The sequence below is a fragment of the Symsagittifera roscoffensis genome, chromosome 5, assembly GCF_963678635.1.
Source record: "Symsagittifera roscoffensis chromosome 5, txSymRosc1.1, whole genome shotgun sequence".
NCBI lineage: Eukaryota > Metazoa > Xenacoelomorpha > Acoela > Convolutidae > Symsagittifera > Symsagittifera roscoffensis.
The window spans coordinates 14,051,700-14,062,387 of NC_087066.1; the positions used below are offsets into that span (position 1 = coordinate 14,051,700).

The 10,688-nt window shown below is 39.9% G+C and overlaps 1 protein-coding gene across 2 annotated transcripts in view; it reads right to left on the reverse strand.

The window, feature by feature from the left end:
- LOC134845502 (plastin-3-like) overlaps positions 1–10,688 on the reverse strand; it is a 410,042-nt gene that overhangs the window by 173,443 nt on the left and 225,911 nt on the right. The window lies entirely within an intron of this gene.

Consider the following 10,688-nt stretch of genomic DNA (forward strand, 5'->3'; position numbering starts at 1 on the left):
CTAACGAATACACGCTAGAATATTACGATCATAACATCATCCGAACTAACCAAGACCAATTTTTAGATGATGATCGTTTCGCTAATCCACAAATCACAGAAATGTTTTTCATCAAAACACCATATGTATTTACACTCAATATATTTGATCGCAAATTCGACCACGTCATTTCTGAAGCACTAACCGACATGCAAGCTTACGAAAATTTTAAAGAAAAATTTCAATTATTTTCACTAACCTTCAACTTCCTTGCACCACATGAACGCGATTTGCACTGCTCACACGACATTATATTACGCACTAAACAAACCCACACATATACATTTTATCGTTTCATACAAAATCATTTTGATCTACACACTCCATCAAGACAACCACACCACAGATTTCAGTTTATTAACTCTAAATACACTTCACCATTTTTTCTAAATTTCATATATTGCATCAAAGATACTAACCTTCACGGTATCCTCCGCAATTATGATCCCATAACCCAAATGTATATTTTTTGTCCCATCACGAAGACCCTTAACGCAGAAGAATCCAGACCCTTCCTTATCCCACATGAATTTATTCAACCTATAGAAATCCCAATATTAGAATTCATCCACAACACTAAATACAATCACAAATTATATAACCTCATTCAAAACACACCTTATGAGTTTGCAGTAGGCACTGAAGAACTAAAAACTATTAAAGCGCTTCAATTGCTTTATCCACTGCTTCAAACTAAAAACATCATTCGCATACTAGCAAAATTACTAACAAATTACGACATAATACACGACATCTTCCCCCACGGTTTTTTCCCCGACGACTAACAGGTAAGTATGATTTATACATATTCTTCACTAATAAATTTAAATTAAAAACTAACCATTCTTTATTCATGTCTCATTTAGATTTTTAATCTTCATCCCACGATCATCTGCAAAAAAAACAGAAAATAAAAATAAAAAATAGAAAACTTGTTAAAATTCTTCTCAACTCTATTAATATTTTGCACTAAATAAATATAATAAAATTCATACCAATGTAGTAAATTAATTTATAAATTGTTTCCCCAAAAGCAGTAAATAGAGTAATGATGAAAATTTGTAACTTAAATTTTCCCAAAAACTAGCAGTAAAATTAAAATTCTATGTAGTAAATTGATAAGACGAAAATGCAGTACTAACCTTTTGATATTTTCATTCATTCGCACAAGAATTCTATCCAAACTCGCACAGCTCGCCCACGAAGAATTGTTTAAATAATGAATTTCAGTTTCAAGTTTTCACACTCAACAACTCTAACACACGATAACAAGTTTCACACTTTCCTTTAACCCGGTTGGAAAGGAATTATATACTAAACAAAACTAACCAACGCAGCTTACTATACACCACAAAACATAGAATAACAGCATGACTAAAAAAAGAAAACCAACGGTACCCAAACCGGATTAACCCAGTTTAAAACTGGATAATTTATTCTTTTGAAGACTATTATGAAGTCTAAGAAAGAAATAATAAAACACAAAAAAAGTCGAAAGACAAACCCATACAAAAAAATTTTGATTTTTGAAAAAAGGACACAACCAACGAAACATAAGAAAAACCACCACAAACCCGACATAAAACGTTATCACATAACAGGATCTCTCACAGAAACCGCACGAAATCATACTCCCACTCCTGGCCTAACCCACCAGAGAGGACGTCCTGAGCATGCTCTATAGCCGGCCTAACCCACCGCGCTACATCCACGCTTTGTGACCACACTTCTATTTTTAATAAGAGGTACTCAAGTGTGAGTAACTCTTCAAAATAACCGAACTAAAACAAATGCTTTTGTGAAAACAACTAACCAAAATCATAATTAAAACACTGAACTAATAAACATTTTATAAAAATGTAAATTATACCTTGCAGTATATAGATCAGCATACAACAACAAAGACGAACATCCAAAGACAAAATGACCCCACTACACTCGAAAAAGAATGGCCAACCACAACCAATATGCCGTCCACAATCACAACTTAAAGGATTTAGAGTACGACTTGACTTCGCAGAAAAGGACTTCATTGAAGTAGACCAATGACCACCTCGATGTTCAAGTATACGTACAGATCCGAGTAACAAGGCATCCCCTCCACGCACAATCTCCACGCCATTCCCAGACGAGGTCGAACACAAAAGAAGTTCTCTACATGAAACAGAAAAACCCGTCATAGCAAACCATTCTGAAATCAGATTAATTTCGTTGGGAAACACAGTCGTTGTCACAAGAAGACACAACGATTGATATCCATCATTCCAGCGTCCTGGAACTTCTCTAACAAAAAAAACCGGATAAAAATATGATGTTCGCCAAATACCAACGTCCATCATCCATCCTTTGAATTGCAGAAAGACAATTCTAAAAAACTCTGTAAAACGCGGATGGGTGGAACCTGATCTAAACTACATATTATGATTGGATAAATTAGATATTTTACCACTGTAAAGTATTTAATATTAACCAATCATGATCCATCTAACTAACAACCCACTTATTTGTAAGTGCTGAAATTACTTGTAATTTCAGCACCAGAGAGATTTGAATTTAACGTAGAAATTAGTTGCCTCTCCAAGAGAACTTCAGCAGCCGCAATAAACCAGTATACCCTAGATCTATTGAGCCTAGCAGAGACTAGTTAAACAACCTGAGACAAGATAGTATAAGAGTAAGATTAGGATCGGTATTAGACTAAGAAGTTGCACGAAACTATCCGGCCGAAAATAAGATAGCGTGACGAGCAGACCGTGTACCCTATCCGAAATTACTCTATGAGTTAACCACATCGGTCCTAACTCAATTTTACTAAATCAGGTGCTGAATTTTCAGGCAGCTTTGTCTAAGAATTGATCAACATTTTCAGTTCTTTTTTATGTGAAGGGAAGTTTATAGGAGGTCTGGTTTAGACCTTTAGCTTTCCAGCAACAAACTTTAAGTGCAGAGGTTCAAAATGATTCTGTTACTTAAGGGGATTTTTTTTTCACTCAGAACAGCTGGCACTGTCTAATTAAATGGTCAAACGACTCTTTGAAAACAGCGGTTTTTTTCGTCCGTCTATATTCTATTAATCAATTTCAACCATTCTGTGTCAAAATTTCAACGCCGAATTTCTTGTAAGATGTAGAATATGAAATTCTAGGCTTACCTAAGAAGCTCTTGGCCTCATCCCCGTAATTAATGCTGAATGTCCCTCCCCTTTTTGAGGCCCCTCTGTCTGGACGCGGTAGTACAGGTAGATTGCCTCAGCGCCACCCCGACCGCGTTTGTGCCCCGCGACGTAATTCCACCGGGGGCCTTCTTCTTTGTCCCGATATTCGTAAAAATGCACACCGAGGAATTCCGCCAGAATATGTAAATCCGACTCGAGAAATCCTCGGTCCAATAACGATAAACTCGGGTCAAAGGGTGAGTAAGGGTGCTGTTTCCGCTGTTGTCCTCTGAGAGTTTTCTGGAGCTGAATGGAAACGGCGTGTTTTCCGGTGAGCAGATAATGTAAACAGTCCAGAAAACAACTCGATTTAGGGCGGGCACACTCGACTTCAATTGGCTCGTGCGTAGCGGGAATTATTGTTCCGCAGTCTTCAGTGTGGACGGGGGCTTTACCCATGGTCCGCCGCTTCGAGCATTCGTCGCAATTTGCACACACAAAGAGGGCAGCTTCCCGTAAGTTATCGGTGTGATACTTGCGATTAGCGGAACGTTCCAGTTCCAGATAACCCCTTTGATGATGTAAGTCGTCCTGATGAATATTGCGTAGGTCAGGAATAATCGTACTTACATTTAAAACAATTTTTCCGTTCCGGTACAAGTTTTGCATTTTAAAGGAAAAGAGGGAAGCTTTACAATGAAACGTTGCCTTCTCTACCTTACTTAAACAAGGAGGGATAACATCCCTACCCTCGGGTATATCCTTGTGGTATTCGATGATAGATTTGTAAGTTTCGTACTGCATAACTGAAGGCTATCGATTTACGTGGTATTATGTGAGAGCTAATGAATGCTACGTAGCTTGGTATTGACAAGTCGATACGATAAGTAGTGAAGTAAACAAATAGTCATACCCAAAATAAGTTTGAATCTTCGAAGATATAGTCCCTCCTATGGTGGAAAACGCAGGGGGGGTTAAGATCTGCAACCCCCCCCCCCCCAAATCGGAACTAAGAAAGCTAATGTTATGAAATTCAGAGGAGCGATGCTAGAGATGATTTGGCCCGGGCATACAAAAAATGGGACCCCTCAGACCCTTGGGGCCAAGTGATAACGGTCCCCGGAAGTGTAAATGGCCCTATCAGAACTCGGAAACTAGCGGCGGTGTTGGGCTCAAATTTTAGTATATTGTTGGCCTAGTTAAGGGGAGCGCAAGTTTGAAAACCCAGACCCCTCAGATTCCCACTTCCGGTTTTATGCCCTAAGTAATCAAACCCACCCCTAACTTCCGGAAGTCGTTTCTCGGCCTCCAATGATTGCAGGGAGCTGAATCTTGGAGGGATGATAGGTAATGGCAAGATACATCTTGTATTATAATTTGAACCAATTCGGGCGGCTGGGCCGGAAGCTATTAGCACTTGGAAAAACAAACCCTTAGATCGGAAATAGGCAATTTACGCAAAACAATGAGCGAGGGCATATCGATTCTATGACGGCATCAGATACTACAACTCATCCCCGAAAAAAGACCCCTTGTGATTGAAACCCCTCGGGTGACTCCTTCGGGTGTTAAATGCTTTTCCCCGGGAATAGTGATAATGGACCTTAGAAATGGGATAACTTGGGAAGTATTAACGGGATATGATGAAACGTGGTAGTTAGGGCCTCCATGGGATTCTGAACCCAAATATGGAAGTTTGACCCCGGTTGACCCCTGAGTGACCTTAAGTTGACCTTTGGGCGTTTTGGCCCAAACTTGCATGGAGAGCCCCAATATTAACACCGGAAAGTGGCGTATTTCCCAGCCCAACCCCTGGAAATGGGTCACTCTGCTAAAAATTGGGGGAAAACTTATATATTGGGAACTAGGGCAGAATCTTTTAGATATATAGCTTTTACATTGCAACCTCGGAGTAGAGGGTTTAATTTAAAGTGGATTTGGTAAACAATGGGTTCAGTTTAACTTGGCGAGTGATCTATTAATAGCAATTCAACTAAACTAAAAGAAAAGAGTCCCAGAGGAAATTGATATTAATAGGACCGTAGCATGAGAGTTAAGTTTCCTAAATAGTATGAACGGAAGGGGAATTTACTTGGCTTCCCGGAGGTGACTTTGTGGTTTAGTTTGACCCCTAATAGACGAACTACGTTCCCCTAATAGCTAGAACGTCGGGATTGGAATAGAGTACAGATTGAAATTTTAGATGCTTGAAATGAATTAGCTACCCATGAAAAGGGTCACGCCCTATCCTGGGGAGTTCGGAACGTTAACTGGATAATTAAAAAAAAGACCTTGAGAGGAATACTGAGTAAACATAGCTTGGCTTGGAGGTTGAGTTAGTTGAACTCGAGAGCTGAAGTTCACAGAGTTCAGGAATTGGTTGATTAGAATCGTATGACCTTTGTTTGCTTGGTCAAAGTGTGACAGCTACCGCATACCGGGTATCTAACAAGTGTGAAAAGATTGATAAAAGAAACCAAAGTTGGCACGTGGTAGAGTTGACAGGAGGAGGGATATAGCCTAAAAGCATGTGCGGTCGGAAGATTTAGGCGGATGTCAGGACTGATAGAGAATGGCGTGACCTAACTAAAACTAAGTGCTAAGAAATATATAAGGAATTGGGGGGTACCGGAGAGCCTGTAAGAACCAGAAGAATTATTGCGAGTGAATCGAATAGTTGGTTCTCGGAGTAGGAGACCAGTAAAAATTAGTTCTCATCAGAGATTCTCTAGAGAGAGAGAGAATAGTTAGTATTGCCTAGTTAGTTGGAAATTAATTGCAATTAGGCAATTTGACCGATAAATTGCAGACCCTTCCCTTTGACTTGAATTTAGATTATATCCTGGCCACTCAGAGCCTTCTGTAATGGGACATATAATAATCTAAAATAATTTATCATTGGAAACCCTTGTGATTGTATCGAGTAGAAGGGACAAGAGAGCCGAAGAGCAATGCACAGAGGGGCAAGCAACTAATACAATACAGAATTGTTGCCTCCAAAATAACCCTTTCGGGATTGTAGAAAGTTGTGAATCTCGGTCGCCCCGCTGAATTCACTGCCAAAGGGACAGCTTTGCAAAGCGAAGATCCCCTAATTCTACAAAAGAAACGGCAAAAATACGAAATTCTAGGCTTACCTAAGAAGCTCTTGGCCTCATCCCCGTAATTAATGCTGAATGTCCCTCCCCTTTTTGAGGCCCCTCTGTCTGGACGCGGTAGTACAGGTAGATTGCCTCAGCGCCACCCCGACCGCGTTTGTGCCCCGCGACGTAATTCCACCGGGGGCTTTCTTCTTTGTCCCGATATTCGTAAAAATGCACACCGAGGAATTCCGCCAGAATATGTAAATCCGACTCGAGAACTCCTCGGTCCAATAACGATAAACTCGGGTCAAAGGGTGAGTAATAAAACGATTGGAATAGCGATTGCAGTTTCCACTGTTGTTCTCTGAAAGTTTTCTGGAGCTGAATGGAAACGGCGTGTTTTCCAGTGAGCAGATAATGTAAACAGTCCAGAAAACAACTCGATTTAGGGCGGGCACGCTCGACTTCAATTGGCTCGTGCGTAGCGGGAATTATTGTTCCGCAGTCTTCATTGTGGACGGGGGCTTTACCCATGGTCAAAACCAACCGCTCGCATAACTGGCGGCGGATTCTCAAGCTAAGGTGCTTCAAAGGACCGTCACTTAATAAAATCGCCCGCCGCTTCGAGCATTCCTCGCAATTTGCACACAAAAAGAAGGCAGCTTCCCGTAAATTATCGGTGTGATACTTGCGATTAGTGGAACGTTCCAGTTCCAGATAACCCCTCTGATGATGTAAGTCGTCCTGATGAATATTGCATAGGACAGGAATAATCGTACTTACATTTAAAACAATTTTTCCGATAAGTAGTGAAGTAAACAAATAGTAATACCCAAAATAAGTTTAAATTTTCGAAGATATAGTCCCTCCTATGGTGGAAATTGCAGGGGGAGTGAAATCTGCAAGCCCCCCCCCTCCAAATCGGAACTAAGAAAGCTAATGTTATGAAATTCAGAGGAGCGATGCTAGAGATGATTTGGCCCGGGCATACAAAAAATGGGACCCCTCAGACTCTTGGGGCTAAGTGATAACGGTACCCGGAAGTGTAAATGGCCCTATCAGAACTCGGAAACTAGCGGCGGTGTTGGGCTCAAATTTTAGTATATTGTTGGCCTAGTTAAGGGGAGCGCAAGTTTGAAAACCCAGACCCCTCAGATTCCCACTTCCGGTTTTATGCCCTAAGTAATCAAACCCACCCCTAACTTCCAGAAGTCGTTTCTCGGCCTCCAATGATCGCAGGGAGCTGAATCTTGGAGGGATGATAGGTAGTGGCAAGATACATCTTGTATTATAATTTACATCTTGTATTATAATTTACAAGGGCCGGAAGCTATTAGCACTTGGAAAAACAAACCCTTAGATCGGAAATAGGCAATTTACGCAAAATAATGAGCGAGGACATATCGATTCTATGACGGCATCAGATACTACAACTCATCCCCGAAAAAAGACCCCTTGTGATTGAAACCCCTCCGGTGACTCCTTCGGGTGTTAAAAGCTTTTCCCCGGGAATAGTGATAATGGACCTTAGAAATGGGATAACTTGGGAAGTATTAACGGGATATGATGAAACGTGGTAGTTAGGGCCCCCATGGGATTCTGAACCCAAATATGGAAGTTTGACCCCGGTTGACCCCTGAGTGACCTTAAGTTGACCTTTGGGCATTTTGTCCCCAAACTTGCATGGAGAGCCCCAATATTAACACCGGCAAGTGGCGTATTTCCCAGTCCAACCCCTGGGTCACTCTGCTAAAAAATGGGGGAAAACTCATACTTTGGGAACTAGGGCAGAAGCTGTTAGAGATATAGCTTTTACATTGCAACCTCGGAGTAGAGGGTTTATTTTAAAGTGTACTTGGTAAACAATGGGTTCAGTTTAGCTTGGCGAGTGATCTATTAATAGCAATTCAACTAGACTAAAAGAAAAGTAGTCCCAGAGGAAATTGATATTAATAGGACCGTAGCATGAGAGTTAAGTTTCCTAAATAGTATGAACGGACGGAGAATTTACTTGGCTTCCCGGAGGTGACTTTGTGGTTTAATTTGACCCCTAATAGATGAACTACGTTCCCCTAATAGCTAGAACGTTGGGATTGGATTAGAGTACAGATAGAATTTTTAGATGCTTGAAATGAATTAGCTACCCATGAAAAGGGTCACGCCCTATCCTGGGGAGGTCGGAACGTTAACGGGATAATTAAAATAAAGACCTTGAGAGGATTACTGAGTAAACATAGCATGGCTTGGAGGTTGAGTTGAACTCGAGAGCTGAAGTTCACAGAGTTCAGGAATTGGTTGATTAGAATCTTATGACCTTTGTTTGCTTGGTTAAATTGTGACAGCTACCGCATACCGGGTATCTAATAAGTGTGAAAAGATTGATAAAAGAAATCGAAGTTGGCACGTGGCAGAGTTGACAGGAGGAGGGATATAGCCTAAAAACATGTGCGGTCGGAAGATTTAGGCGGATGTCAGGACTGATAGAGAATGGCGTGACTTAACTAAAACTAATTGCTAAGAAATATAAGGAATTGGAGGGTACCGGAGAGCCTGTAAGAACCAGAAGAATCATTGCGAGTGAATCGAATAGTTGGTTCTCGGAGTAAGAGACCAGTAATAATTAGTTCTCATCAGAGATTCTCTAAAGAGAGAGAATAGTTAGTATTAGCGTAGTTAGTTGGAAATTAATCGCAATTAGGCAATTTGAGCGATAAACCGCAGACCCTTCCCTTTGACTTGAATTTAGATTATATCCTGGCCACTCAGAGCCTTCTGTAATGGGACATATAATAATCTAAATTACTTATCACTGGAAACCCTTGTGATTGTATCAAGTAGACGGGACAAGAGAGCCGAAGAGCAATACACAGAGGGGCAAGCAACTAATACAATACAGAATTGTTGCCTCCAAAATAACCCTTTCGTGATTGTAGAAAGTAGTGACTCTCGGTCTCCCCGCTGAATTCACTGCCAAAGGGACAGCTTCGCAAAGAGAAGATCCCCTAATTCTACATAAGAAACGGCAAAAACGTGAAAGTTTGTTCATTTAATTGTTTGAAATTTTGAATTTTCTTCATGTTTTATTTGTTTTTTCTGCAACTATGTAAGATACAGGATTCAAATTTTGACAAAAGGTAGATGAAAATATTTGAAAGCCTTAACCGGGCCAAAAAAATGAAAAATCGTGTTTTGATGGCGTAAATTAGCCAGCTTATAATAAATAATTTCACAGACTTTATTGCTAAGGAAACAACCTCACAAACAGTGCAAGGAATTCGAATTCCTTACATTGTTTGTGAGGTTGTTTCCACGGCAAGAAAACCTATAAATTTTTTAGTTATGATAACTAGTTACGCATAGTTAGTAAAGTTAGTTACGCCCTCAAAGCAATATTTGTCAATTTTCGACCCTGTTAAGCATTTTAACATAATTTCATCTATTTTTTTCAAAATATAAATCCTGTATCTTAAATAGTTGCAGAGAAAACGAACAAAACGTGAAGACAAAGTATTTCGTTCCTTTTCTCGTTCAAATCAAAAAGTTGCAACTTCTATGTCCCGTGACTGTATGTCTCGTGACTGTAATTTGCAGTTATATTCGTTCCTTTATTGCAGTTTTTTTATTGCGTTTGTCTGCGAAAAAATTGTCAGCCTCTTGTAATTATTTTTAGCATGGAAAAACTGGCCCAGTAACCAGGATGGATATATCTCTGTCAGTTTTAATTTTTAATTTAGGTTGATTGAGCTCTAAAATGCTTAGGATTTGCCTGTATTTTGTTAAGCAATATCATAATAAATGTCAGTTATACGAGTTTTGGCGTCTTGATTAAAATTCTACAGTGGATTTTTCCATAGATTTTTTCCTGGGGTAAGAAATCCTTCAGCGAGTTTGTTGATAGGCGCCAGAAGATATCAATCTTAAAAAGATGATTGGGTAAAAACAATAAATTACTTTCAAATAAATAGCAATATCCAGTCATTTCAATAAATACTACGGAGCCAGAGTGTCTCTGCTTTTATCCTGAACATCTTTCTTCTTCGCCAATATTATGTAATCTTCAACCACGTTTTGTTCCGGATGAGCTATTGTTCCGATCATATTTTGATCTTTTGATAGCTGAAGTTGACATCTCGGGCAAAAATGGGTTGGCTTTTGGCAACTTTTCAAAAAAAGCGGAATTAGGCAAAACGGCCACAGCATTAACATGAGCAGAATCATGAACCACGCGTAGGCTTCGTTTTTTCGGTCAATTACTACGTCGGTTATTCCACTGTATTTGCAATATGGACACGTGGTGTAGACAGGATCGAAACCTTCGAGAAAGTAACAATTAGCATATGTGTAAATTAACCTTTTCTTGCAACCATCACCAAGCAAAAATGACCAAGTGAATAATCTATCTAATCTTCCCC